Below are 10,281 nucleotides of genomic sequence, written 5' to 3'. Positions count from 1 at the left end.
AATGCTACAGTGCACTCCCGTTATAACGAAATGCTCGGGACTGGCAGTTTTCTTTCGTTATAACCGAACAAATACAATATATAACGAAAACAAGGAAACCACGTATATCATATCCTGTTTGCTGAATACTCATCATACACTGGAAAGCTATGTGAAATGTGATGGGATAACTGTATTACAATAATAAATGCAAGTTCCCCGTAGAAACTGTGCGTGACACAAGGAGCGAACACACAGTATGGTGTGAAGCCTTCACCCATGCAGAAACGCTATAATATATGCTTGTTCTGTGACGTATTTTCGAAAGCAATTTGCATTTAGTTATAACGGAGCACATTTCTTTTGTTTTTCTTTGTCTGTGGTGCTCGGAAAATACTTCGTTATAACAGAAATTTTTGAATTGATACATGCAGAAAATGTGGGACGGCCATATACATGACATCATCATGACGTTTAGCAGGTGTGAGGCAATCTGATGCTGTGATTGGCTTTCTACATGTACGTAGGGAATTCCCCATCTTCACGCACATGCAGTCATAATGTACATACAGAATGTGTCACATACACACACAGCATTGTGCAGGCCATATTCCACACACAACACACACCCATACCATAACCACATACCAATCCACAGACGATCTTTGACACAATCGCAAGCTATATAGATTTACAAATTCAAACATCTACAATTAATAAAGGAAACACATTCTTGATACAGTGTATTGGATTTCATTGGCGAAAAACATCTTCTTACCCATAATGGTGAGTAATTCCCTCACACATTATCAAGTTATCAGTATTGATTGTAAGATGATGGGTAGTCCCACATGTGCAAATTAATGTCTTTGTGTTATGCTTTCTTTTGTGCCTACTGATATAACGAGTCCCGACCATCTCGTTATATCGAGTTTCCACTGTAATTAATACTACACTTTAAATTGTGTGCGTTATAGCGCAAGAGTTCGTTATGACAGGAGTGCGCTGTATATCTGAATTACCTGTACAGTGTAGTGTACAGGAAATGCTAGGGACCAAAATGGCCTAACTGGGGCCCGTTTCATAACACTTGTTAGTATCAGTGACAGCTTCCACATTTCTATGACAAATTTGCTCTCAGCCAGTCAGATGCAAGGATTTCAGTAGCTTGTGACATCTATGACAACTTTTCAATGATAACAAGTTTTATGAAACGGAACCCTGGACTAACATCTACCATTTGTGATGTGACTTTGCCACCCTCAAAGCGACAATGAATTATATACAAAGTAACTGGAAATACATTTGATACTAAATCGAAATTATGAAGACATCATGTACAGTGTACAGCCTCGTTCATTTGTTTCTTTGTGTTGTAATTGTTATACATGTATGTGGTTGTGACCTTATGTGCATGCTGTGCGTGTCTACAATGTATTTCACGGCAAAGAAAGGAACAACATTTTTTCCCTTCAATTCATGATACATGTCATTACATTTTTTTTTCTAATGTTCAACCAGTTCCTTCAAGTCAACATTATTTTTATCTTTAACTTTTTAAACTCAAGATACAATGTACACCATACTGCAAACCATTGACATTACATGAATGAAGACTTGGGTGAGATATCCACCTTATATGGTGGTTTACTCGTGTAGGCCCTATTACATGTACCAACAAAAGGGTCATGCAGTAAAGCACTGCAGTCAAGCAGCAAATTTACTGTCTACTTCATCTTGAGCTAGAATTATGTGCTGAAAACTCTGCAATACAAATTGATAAAGAAAGCGTGGTAAATGCAAGTTTAGCTGTAAGTACAACAACAAAATTGGAAAACATCGAAATACATGTACATGTATAAGTTATTGACATGTTTCTGGCAGAAGCATAAGATAATTCTTATACATTGCACATGTATTTGTTATGCAGACCAATAGGTGAAAGAAACAAATACATGTACTGTACTGGAAAATGTGAGCACGGGTACTTGTTATGCTCCATGAAAAGGCCTGGGTTGTTTTTTTTTTTTTCAGTTATGCTGAATGTCAGATTTTATCCAGTTATAAGCACTGATTAAAAGCAATTAGAGAGAGAGAGAGAGAGAGTGTGTGTGTGTGTGTGTGTGTATACACATGAATCTACATGTATACTTCTAAATCACTTGTTTTCTTTTTTTATCATGGATTATCACCGACACCTTTCTATAGCATAATTAGCGTAAATAACCACAATGATTAATACACTGTACAGTACATGTAATAAAAATACGTTCTTATGAGCTTCATGCCCGTGCACCCTTTTCAATAGGAAATGTATAGGGGCTAAAAATCACAACATTTGCCGGTTCTTGGATGACAAGCAGTTACACTGTACATTGTACTAAACATAGTGGATAATGCGAATTTGTTCTCAAAAGTTGTTCGAGACTTGAGAGAAAAAAAATCAAGAAGCCTCAATCATGATGTCCCGAGGTCTTCTCAAGTTGCAGTATTATTGTGTGAAACGGTATGATGGGGTGGAATCCGCCCTCATCACCCCGCCATTTTATGGTTAAAGGGTGTGTACTGTTCTGAATGAGATGAGGATTTTTTGGTCGTGATATTCAGAAACTACTATGAGAAGTCAAGGAGCATGCATTTCTAAGGGGTGTCAAAAGTTTATTTGATAAAAATTGGTTTTGAAATGGCCGAGATACAATGTACATTCAAAAACAACATGAAACAAAGGGATCCTAATAAAAGGCATGGCCTGTCGCATTTATGTATATATATGAGATTAAAACCTAAAATGGCATTAAAACGCTTTATCCTGGCGAGGAAATTAAGCGCATGTTTTAGAAACAGGACACCAAACAGGTTAGTCGTCGCATTCTAACCTGTCGCATTTATATATATATATATATATATATATCATAATATATATCGGCCATTTGAAAAACAATTTTCATCAAATAAACTTTGTTTCCCTCTTAAAATTACATGCTCTTTCATAGTTTCTAACAGGTTTCTCATTATCTCACTTAGGATCAATGTTCAAAACATGAATCAGATCCCCACCTTTAGGCCTACTGTACAGTGCCTTCAAAGTGTCAAAAGAAAGAAGTACGGAGAAAAGGGAAGAGAGAAAAATAAAGAAGGCCGGGAAAGAGAAAATAAGAGAGAGAGGGATATGTAACTACTGTCTTAAAAAAAGAAATTCATGCCAAAATGTTGTCATTTTCATTTAAAAAGGGGGAAATTTCCAGTAGAACCGTGCGAAAAAGATATCAAAATAAGATACATTGTATCAAATAAGGAAGTTAATTACAGTACTACAGTTTAAAATTTCTTTCTTTTTTTCAGAATTTTTGACCAGTCGTTCTGAGAATACATGTATTTAAATCCGCAAGTTCGAGCTGTCATGCTCTCAATTTCTCATTCGCTTCATTTACAGAAATGAGAAAAATCCCATGGTACGCATAGCGCATTTCACCTGTATATGAATTAAATACTTGCCTCACCCAAAATAAAAAAGAAGAAATGTTAACTCTGATATACATGCATTGCAGTATGTGAATATGCTTTTACCTGTATTAGCCAAAAAATGACATTTTTCCAAAAAAAATAAATAAATAACAAGTACGTTGTATAACATAGGCCCTGTGAGGGCATGGCATCATCAGCTCGCTCATTTGCGTATCAAAGGACTGCATGGTCAAAAAAATGTCTTTGGGTCAAGAAATGTCTTACCTCTCTGAGAATTATAGTGAGAAATGGGAAACTTCAAAATGTAGACCCCATATAATCATCTATATCACATACGCGTGTACTAGTATATTTCTCATGCACTCATAATTGTCATTCTTTAACGTTCTGTAGGTATTCTTTCTAACTCTGTCTCTCTCTTTCTCTCTTAAGATCTTATTTATTTCATCTTAAAAATTAGAGAGATAAACAGGGCCGGTGGAACGGGTTGCCCCCCCCCCCCCCCCCCCCCACTCTAAAATCGTTGGATTTAAAAAGTAATCTAATAAGACCATGAGGAGGGACAAATCCAAATAATATTACAATTTTTAGTCTGATTGATTTAGAAATTAAACCCATTAGATTTGAAGATAGAAATCTTACTTGGATTTGTCCCTTCTCATGGTCTATTAGATTACTTTTCAATCCAGCGAATTTAGAGTGTCCCATGGCCCTACTTTTTTTGTTTGCACCATACAAAGGAATATTATAAATAAGGTGTCACCACTTTGCCCCCCCCCCCCTCCCACCACTCACTTTGCCCCAAGGAGTGACAATAAAGACTAAGATGAAATGACATGAAATGTGTCGAAGCTATACCATACCTCAAATCGAAGCTTGACCCCGGGCAAGATCATGCACTGGCAGGATTACAAACAAACGGCATTAATCTACATTTTTTGTTTCGTTTAATTTACCTCAAATACCCCTTTTTCTCCTCGAGTGTACATCATTTCTTGTGAATTATACCCCATGTCTGGTGACTGCTCGATAAAAACAAAGATTAGAAAGCATATCAATTGCTGTGTGCTACTCCGAAAGTTCGTTTTTTCAATGGTTAGTTAATCATATGAAGGAAAGAAAACTTTGAATTTCGAAGGGTTAAATTGTTATTCCAACAGTGAAAGAGAAAAATAAACGAATAAAAAGTTTAGATATTTCGGAGGTTCGTTGATTCGAAAATGAACTAAACTTCGGCATTTTAAACAGAGGGCAATAATTCAGAAAAGTAATGTCAATGGCAGGAGAAAAGGCAAGAAATGGGTAAATTCATAATTTACCATCATTAACAGGAAATGTATACAATGTATACGATGTAAGTGCTGGATAATATAATATTGACGTTCGAATTATTAAAAGAGCTATCCATTTGTTATGTAAACCCCTATGTGCAATATTAAATCAGTGTATGCATGGAATCGGGTATTTTTCCAGATAAGTAGTTGAAGATAGCCAGAGTCGTACCAGTTTTAAAGAGTGGTTCCTCTGATGTAATGACAAATTATTGACCTATATCAGTTTTATCCGTTTTTTCCAAAGTTTGTGAAAAATGTATATTCCCACTAGGATTGGTGAATTTCTTACGAAGTGCAATAATTTCTTACAAAGTGCAATATCATTAAGAAAAATCAGTATGGATTTAGACCAGGGCACTCCACATCTTCTGCTGCTTTGATTGATTTTATTCATAAGGTGATCTGTGCAATAGATAGCGGGAAAATTTTACTTTGCTTATTTTTAGACCTCAGTAAAGCATTTGACATGCTTGATCATAATATTCTTTTAGCGAAACTAAGTCTGTATGGATTTCGTGGAGTCACTTTAAACTGTTGAAAAGTTATTTGAGCAATCGTAAGCAGTTTGTGTCTATTGATAACAATAAATCAGATTACAAAAACATAAGATGTGGAGTGCCCCTGGGATCGATCCTTGGGCCTATTTCATTTCTTTGGTATAGGCCTACAATAATGATTTACCCGATGTCTCTAATATTTTACAATGTATTCTATATATTTGCAGATGACACAAGTATGTTTTTGTCTCATGATAATATTGATTCTCTCCATGAGGTTTTTTTATAAGGAATTGCATTATGGTACAAATTGGCTGCGAGTTAAGAAATTATCAATCAATATATCAAAAACTATAATTTTATGATATTTTCAAAGAAAAATGTGACACTGACACTGTATGTATTAACATGTGTGGTTCTCAAATTATGCAGACGTCTTCACTGAAATTCCTTGGAGTTCATGTAGATAATAAATTGAATTTGTCGAATCATATTTGTTTGTCATAAATTATCAAAAATATTAATGTAACATATAAACTTAGTTTTTCTTCCAAAGTCTGTTTTAAAATCAATTTATAATGCTATAATCTTACCTCATTTGTACTATAGGAATAACTGTTTTGGGCAATGCTCATCCGCGAATGCTACATTCAAAGACTTTTAGTGATTCAAAAACGTGCAATACGAATCATTTCCCATGCCACCTTTCTTGTCCATAACCAACCACTTATCCCTGAAGATATTGCAGCTGAATGATATGTACAAATATCAAGCTGGAATTTTGGGGTGCTGTTCGTTATTCCGAAGGTTCGCTATTCCGAAGGTTCTTTATTCCGAAGGGTCGTTAATCCGAAAACTTGTGGCGTTATTCCGAGGGTTCGTTACTCCGAAGATTGGTTAATCCGAAAATGAAATACGGAGCAATGAACTTTCGGAATAACGAATCTTCGGAATAAAGAGCCTTCGGAATAACGAACCTTCGGAATAACGAGCTGTAACCGGCATTTTTATGTATTTGTGTGAAAATTGTTTATTACCAAAGACTCTCTTAGATTTGTTCACTTTTTATACAATTTAGCTAACTAATAGCACGCGATCCGCGAATGATTTTCACCTACCTCTATCTCGTACTTCTTTTTATCAACGATTTATGAATACATTGGTCCTACCCTGTGCAATTCTCTCCCCTGTGCAGTTCGTTATGCTAACTCTTTGAATACGTTTAACCCTCTTTTAACTGGGGGGTCAAATAATTGACCCCCCTCGACATTTCGCGCCACGATTCCGCAACGCGATTTTGCCGCGTCGTTTCATGACTTTTTTCATCGAAGTCTCCCGCATATTTTGAGACCAAATTTGCGATGTCCGGGTACACCATTCTGAAGTTACGCAATGTTTTGCATATGCATGTCAACCCGAAAATAGCTCAAATTCATGATTTCGTGTGCAAATCCAATGCAAATTATGTTCAGTTTGTTTAATTGATATAAATTAGATTATTTCAATTTTTGAACGTTGAAATTAATCAATTCTAATGTAGATAGCTTGAAAAAGTGCCTGCAACAAATTTTGGCAAAGAAACAATAGAAAACAAATGGTCGAAAAAACAATAAAATACATAAGAAAAAAAACATTAAAAAAACAAAAGAAACTGATTTTCATTGCGCTATTTTTTGCAAGAAAATTGTTTGATGTGTCTTGAGGAACTCTGACACAAAAATTTAGCAATTCTTCCTTTTTGATGGAGTTATAGGTGAAAATATGATTTCATTCGTAATTGCATAGTCAAAAACATAAAATCAACATTTTTCTATTGTATGACCATGAAATCTGTATAGTTGACATCCGGCTCTATCTTCAGGCAAGATTTTGCGGCGATCGCGCAATCGGCGGCCGAGATCTGAAGGGGCCCCTGTAAAAATTTGGTCTCAAACACTATGTATAGCCCAGTCAAAATAGGGTTAAATCCGGTTACAAAAAAAAAAGCCTTCTTTAATTACAGCCGAATTCATTGAGGGCAAGAGTACATGTATAATCTTTTATTCCTTATGTTTCGAGACTTCCTGCATTTTGTTGCTGTCATTGTGTGTTTTGTTTTGTTTTATCTTGTTCTTATTACGTTTTACTTTCATTTGAACACATATATAATATTTGAAATTAAATGAATGATTTTAGGTCAGCTAAAATATGGGACATCTCCTATGCTGGCTGCTACCTACCATAGCACAACTGTAAACCTATGTACGTGTAATTGTCAATCTATATTTGTATTTTCCCCCTTTTCACTGTCTTACTGATCTCATATCTGAATATTGGTGTATGTATTTGTTTTCAATATTTTCCTTGCTTTGGTGAAATAAACTTGAAACAATATATTATATAGGCCTATACATTATTTAATGTACCCGACAGCGACGGTTGCTTAGAAGGAGTTATAGAAGACCGGAGGGAAAATATTTAATGCAAAAAGAAAAAGAAGGTGTAAACTTACACTACTTACTCGTTGTTCATTATTCTGATATGCTATATATTCTGCTGATTATGCTCAATCCGAAAAACGCAAAATTCCTGTGACTGCATACAATGTATGTATGTAAATCCAAAAAGAGTAACCACGGTTCATTAATCCAAACATGTGGCATGATTCTAAAGTTACATTAATCTCATAATAGACTAGGTTTTAATAATCTGAAAAAATAATTGTGGTTAGAAACTTTTTTTCTATCTTTCTTTCAGTTTTGGAATAACGAACCTTCAAAATAATGAACATTCAGAATAGCAAATACACTGTACTAAAATTTTCTTCCTTTTTTTTTTCGAGCAAGCATGTATGGGATAATTAAGAAGATAAGTTTTGCCGACGAAGAGAACATTAATTTCAGGCCGCAAGAAATATGTTTCATACTTATAGTTTGCACGTATAGTTTTTCTTTGTTTGTTGGTTTGTTTTTAATCCGGCAGTGAGTAATACTTCCAAAGTAGGTATTTTCATGTATAAATACTCCACGAATGATCTTCCTGATGTTTTTCTTCACATGTTCAAAAGAAACTACTCAGTTCACAATTATCCCACCCGCCAACGGGACGCTTATCACCTTCCACGTACTCGAACAATTTTCGCGATGAAAACAATTATGTATGCGGGACCGAAATACTGGAACGATCTCCCCTCTGAACTCACAGGTTGTTTATCACTATCATCCTTTAAATGCAAATTAAGACAGTATTTATTGAATAATTACATTAATTCAGCTCACTGAAATCTGTTTTGTGATGCACAGGACTATCCCGCTGTACCGTACTCCAGGGTTGTTGTTATGTTAAAACCAGCTATTTGTGCCCTCAAATTCTGTCACTGTGTCTATGACCTATTGCATTTTCTTCCTTCTCTAAGACATTTGGGGCGAGGTAACAGCTGGTATTTTAATTCCTTCTGCACTGTAACTGGTTGTTGAATGTCTTCTTTTTTTCTGGGGGGGGGGGGATTTGCAGGTGCATGTGTTCCCTCCTTAATACACGCAATGTATAAATCTTTAATATTTTTTAACCGTATTATTGTTATCATATACTGAGTCATATTGTTATTATCGCCAGAACGACAATGGTTCATCCGCCTACAGCATGTGGCTTATCCGACCCCAAATCTGTATTAGAGAAGAATTTGCTATATAACTGTATAAATGTACTTTTTTTTTCTCTATGTTTTGGTCAATGTTGTACCCGTGCTCCCCATCTTAATCTTTAACTCGATTTTAACTGGGACCTACGCTCAACAAGCTCGCTTTTAAGTAGGTTCCTTCATATTTCTTTAGCATCCATTCACAGATTCAAAACGTCATAGATCGACCACTATATGTTTTATATATTTGCAATATTTTATGTATGTCTCCAGCTTGATATCATGTACTTCATTTGATTTTGTTATATTTGATGTATTTTTTCATCGAGAAATATGAAATAAATCGAAATCGAAATCGAAATCGAAATCGAAGTAAAGCCTATGTCACCGATGAAGTACAATGTATAGACAAAAGAGGAAATTAGAAATGTGTTCTTGTTAATTTCTTTGAACAGTATTAGATCATCACTCAAAAAAATAATTTAATACAGGCGGGTTCGTTACTCCGAATCCCACACACGCAAAATCTCTGCGATCAGATGCTACTCCGAAAATGAAATAATACGCAGAGACTCCAACTCTCCCGCTTTCGACGGGAGATTTCCCGCCGCCAAGCCCATTTTTGCAGAATTTCCTCCCGCTTGAGATGTAATTTCTCCCGCTTGATATGATTTCTTACTTGTAAATTTCATTGTATGTTGAAAAATAAGCCCGAGATAGCACGAGAGAGCATCTATAGAACCCAGACCGCGAGGAACTTCGTGCTCGTGATGTGCGCTTCGCGCATCAAGTTACACAGAGTCTCCGTTTGCTAGGGGTTTCAGGCGGTGGAGTCTCCATAATATCAGAAGGTGCTTATAGGGCTGGAGTCTCTGAAAAAGACTTCGTTGATCTCAACATCTGTGGCATTATTCCAAAGGTTTATCAATCTGAAAAAAAAAAAGCCAAATAAAAACAAATTCGTTTAAAATATCATTTCGTTACGAAAACGAACACTTTATTATTATTATTAACGAACAAAATTTTCATTTCATTGTTTGGAAATGAACATTTTTGTCTACAAAATGATCATTTATTTCGTTACGAAAGGAACATCTTTGTCTACAATTTAATGATAATTTTGTCGGCGAAATTTTCGTTTCCTGACGAAATGACATTTCTTTACGAAATACATGTATCATCTGTTGTCATTCTTTATGAAATGTCATTTTGTTCAAATGAACGAATTGATGGACATTTCATCGACGAAATGACTGATTAACGAAAATAGAATACAAGTGGAGTGCTAGTATAGCGCCTTGAGTATCTTTTTTAGGTAGAAATGTGCGCTTTATAAGAGTCTCACTACTATTATTAATAGTAGTAGTAGTACAGTAGTAGTACAATG

This window comes from Diadema antillarum, unplaced genomic scaffold (assembly GCF_040938485.1).
Source record: "Diadema antillarum isolate AM-2024a unplaced genomic scaffold, OU_Dant_1.0 scf00000110, whole genome shotgun sequence".
NCBI classification, from domain to species: domain Eukaryota; kingdom Metazoa; phylum Echinodermata; class Echinoidea; order Diadematoida; family Diadematidae; genus Diadema; species Diadema antillarum.
Note: the sequence above shows the minus strand (reverse complement) of the source record.